Consider the following 4,125-nt stretch of genomic DNA (forward strand, 5'->3'; position numbering starts at 1 on the left):
TGTATGGTAAGAATTGAAATTTTGACTTTTTATTTAAAAATAGGGCAAAAATAGATGTTGAGAGATTGGCATTTCCCATAGGAAGGAAAATCCATTATTTGAGTAGCTCTGTGAAACATGAAGGAAGTTCATTTGCAGAAAGTCTGCTAACTTGTAATGAAGGTCACAGCTGCATAATTGGACTCCGTTCCCAGGGCCAGTGAGCAATGCAGGAGAAAGAATTAATACCAACCCCCAAATTAAGGTTACTGTAACAAGGAGAACAAAACTATAGAATTGCAAAATCCGGGGAAGGGAGGGCTGAAGGATTGCTTAACACTCAAAGAAATCACATCTTTCCTCATGACAATTAGCAGCAGGGAATATCCCAGTGACTTTTTACACTCCAGCAAAAAGTATCCATGTCCTAGGACAGGTCTAGGTATGAATGGTCCATATCCATCCTCCCAGTCCCCACATGTTCAGTTGACAGGGCTGTGACACTTACCTGCCATTCACTACATCATGGTCCTGAAGGTTTTTTCCCAGCAATTCAGAAAAATCAAGCACTTTCAAAAGACTGATATGCAAAGTGCTTGCTGGAAGCAAGGAAAGCCATGGGACAGTGGATGTAACCAGCTACTTGTGTTTTGTATCCTAGCCTTGCAGCCTCAATGCCTCCTCCAGGTTGTGTGTCCAAACTGAACACTCTAACTGCATTCTAACAGAGACTCCTATGGGAGATTTACCTTATTACATTATGAGTCAACTCTTAGCCCGTTTATAGGTGTTTTGCTTTTTAAAGACCCAATAGAAATCAGTCTTTCTTAAAAAGTAGCGATGATAAAGGAGGGGTTGTTCTGCTGGACCTGCAAACCTCTTCTTTAGACACAGAAGCCCTTAGCCAAAATTTGTCTCAAAAGTCATTTGCCCAGAACTTCCCTTGTTTGGGATCTGGGTCTTTCCAATTTGGGCAGAGATACTGAGATACTGATGTTATCTGGATTTGTACCTTTTTTTCTTGTATATATTTTCTGTATTCTTTACACATATATTTGTAGCTTTGTAGTCTATTATTGTAACTTAGTTTCAATATTTTCCTAGGCAGAAAGTTAAAAACAAATTCCAGGGCCCCTATGCTGTTTTGGCTCTCCTTAGAAACCAAGGTTGAAACCATCTCTTCAAGATATATTTTTATAAACAGGGCCTGGTCCCTATCTGAGGGAGGAGGATTTAGAAGGTGCTAGAGCTAGAGGACATTATTTCACGGAGTGTACTTCTAATTCGGGGGGGGGGTCTTGTAAGATATGTTCATTTGCAGAATCTGTAAAAGTGATACACAGGTTATGTGTGGCAGGCATCTTCAGTGTTTGTCACCTGACAGACTGTGCACCTAAGGATCCTTACATAAAGGTACCCCTTTTTATTATCCTGTGTCTAGCTCGTATTCCTAGGACTAGAGAAAAAGGCATCAATACAGACCAAGGATGTATCTAAGGATGGAAAGGGTGCAAAACTGCCCTGTCCTTATGTAACATTTTTTGTCTACTTGTGGAATTAGCATAAATAATTTCAAAAGGTACTTAGTGGAGGAAATTTCCAGGAGGCTGATTTTGGAAAGCTGTTTCCCATCAAACCATTCCTTTATCTTCAAGCAGCTGTGCAAGGATAGCATCAGAACACCCTCTGGAAGGTGACTCCATGACAAGAGGTGCAGTTGTCATGTCTTTTCTCATTGCCTCTCGCAAGGTGACATTATGAGTTTCCTTTTTACCCATTGTTGAAAACTTAGAGCATCATGTGGCCTCTGATGTGAATGATCAAGTGTGCCCAGCACTCCTAGAATGATGAGAGACTTGGGGAAGTTAGCTGACCACAGGGTTTGTTCCCCAAGGATTGCTCTACCCTGGAAAGACTGCCTAGGCATCAGGCAGCTCCATCCTGAGGGAGCAGAGCTCTTCATATCCTCCTTCAGGCTGCTGCTCTGTGTCCTATTTAATAACTCAAAGTTGCCTGGAAATTGTCACAGGTACAAGTCAAAATATGGAAAAAGTTGCCAAAGCAGAAGGTTTAAGGCACTTGTCACTGCAAGTTTATGGCTTAAAAAGGCCTGTGGGTGCTAATCAGGGATTAAAAACCAGGGTAGGAATTAGCAGAGATTCTAGGAGCCAAGCTGAACTTCAGGCATAGGAGGTGGAAAGGACAACTATTCACTGTTAGCTGAACATTGCTGCCTGAGGTGGAATCAGACAACAGAACAGCATTTCAGGGGTGGCCAAGTGTGCAGCTGCTCTGCCACTCTCTGGGTAGAAATGCACTAGTCCCACATAGGAGTGCTCTGCTGCACGTCATCAGCCCCCAGCAGTGTCAACAGTGCTGTCAGGGGCCCTTCTGTAAGAGTAGCTTCTGGCCAAGCTACATGAGAAGCAGGGGCATGAGGAATAGGAGATGTCCTTTCTCTGAGACTGCCCCAGCAATGGCCGATGTGAACCATCAGAAGAAGCAAAGAAGATCAACTATGTACCAGGTTGGGCCACCACAATCAATCTCCCTTTACATCTGCGGCTGGACTGGCTCTCAGCCACATTTCTGCAGGATTTTGTTGTGTGGTACAGGCAGAGAACACCTATTCCCCAAAACCAGAAATATTAATTTTGGAATAAAATTATTTTCTTGGGTAGCCCATTCCAATGTGTTTTTCTGGAAAGAAGACTGAAACCTTGCAGGGCACAGTACTTGAATTTATAGTCCCCCTTGACACTTGCATGACCTGAGATGTTGATGAACCTTCAATAAGAAGATTAGGGTCATTAGTGCCATATGAGCCATGGAATTGTGTGAAGACCAAGCAATTTATTGGGTTCAGAAAGTGTGTCCTTGTCTCTTAAGGCAGCGATGGCTTGTGTCTGGAGCAAGTTTAAACAAGGAGAATGACAAACACAGTCATGACTCCAAATGGCTCATTGAGAAAAGTCGCACCTAATCACCATCTTGATTTATGGTTGCACTGAATGATTTTGAAGTTCTTTTCAAACCTAAACAATTCTATGATCAATGTCTGAAAAAGCTATTTGGTGCTGGGAGTTGCTCTCTGTAACCTGGGCTGAAAAGGACCAGTTCTCCTCTTCCTACAGAGCTGATTAGGACACAGGATTTGGGGGGAATTAATTTCCAGCATAATCTGTAAAATGAACATGATACTTTGCCTTTGACCTATGCCTGACTAGATGAGTTCAAACTCTGTGGCAAGCTCCAGCTACAGACGCAACATATTAGCCTTGGTATGCCAAAGCCAGAGCACACAGCAAAACCGTGACAGTGGGGCCACCTGAATTAAGGAGAATGCTACTTTCATTAAACAACTGCCTCCATTGTAAGTCACATATTCGGTAGGGCTAGAAACAGAGGTGCTGTTGTAATTTTGATGCTGTGGCTTGGTTTTTGGATATAATTTTTCACTCCGCCACATTCAGAGGCCAGAGTGGGCTGTGTGGTGTCCACACCTGTAACCTGATTTGTGGTTTTGACATAGTGCATTGATCAATATTTTGAAATGTGACACTTTTATCTAAGAAACTGCATCAGGAATCAATATTTAAGAAACCAGTGAGCAGTGGAAGTTTTGCCTGCTTCCTTGGAAGCAGAGTCTGTTTCCCTGACAGATTGTACAGCTACTGTATTTCCTTTGCATGCTGAGTGAATGGATTCCTCCATAAGATATGCCTAATACATCGAAGAGAAGCTGCAGCAGTTTGGCTGAGGCACAGACACATGTCTATCCCCTAAAGCTGATCTGTACAAACCACAGGAGTGTCTGGACCTCAGAGGTCCTGTGCACACAGACTGGACCCATGAAGGACCTGCCTGTCCAGTACTCAGCTGTTGCTACTGGCTTGACCTATGCATGCAGCCTCCCTTGTGGAAGGAGTCCTTGCAAGGGGCAGGAGTGGAATGGGGATGAGATTTGATTCTCATTTAACAGCTGCCCTGATCTCTGCTACTGCTAGCTCTCCTTGAAGCTTGTGTGAGGAGGCAGAAGAAAGTGCTAACCTACTGGTACTGTGAAACCCAGTAAGAGCTCTATGCAACCTCCTGATGACAGGTGCTTTCTGTGCTCTGGTCTGGTGCAATCATCAAAGATTTTTT

The sequence above is a fragment of the Lonchura striata genome, chromosome 28 (assembly GCF_046129695.1).
Source record: "Lonchura striata isolate bLonStr1 chromosome 28, bLonStr1.mat, whole genome shotgun sequence".
Lineage (NCBI taxonomy): Eukaryota > Metazoa > Chordata > Aves > Passeriformes > Estrildidae > Lonchura > Lonchura striata.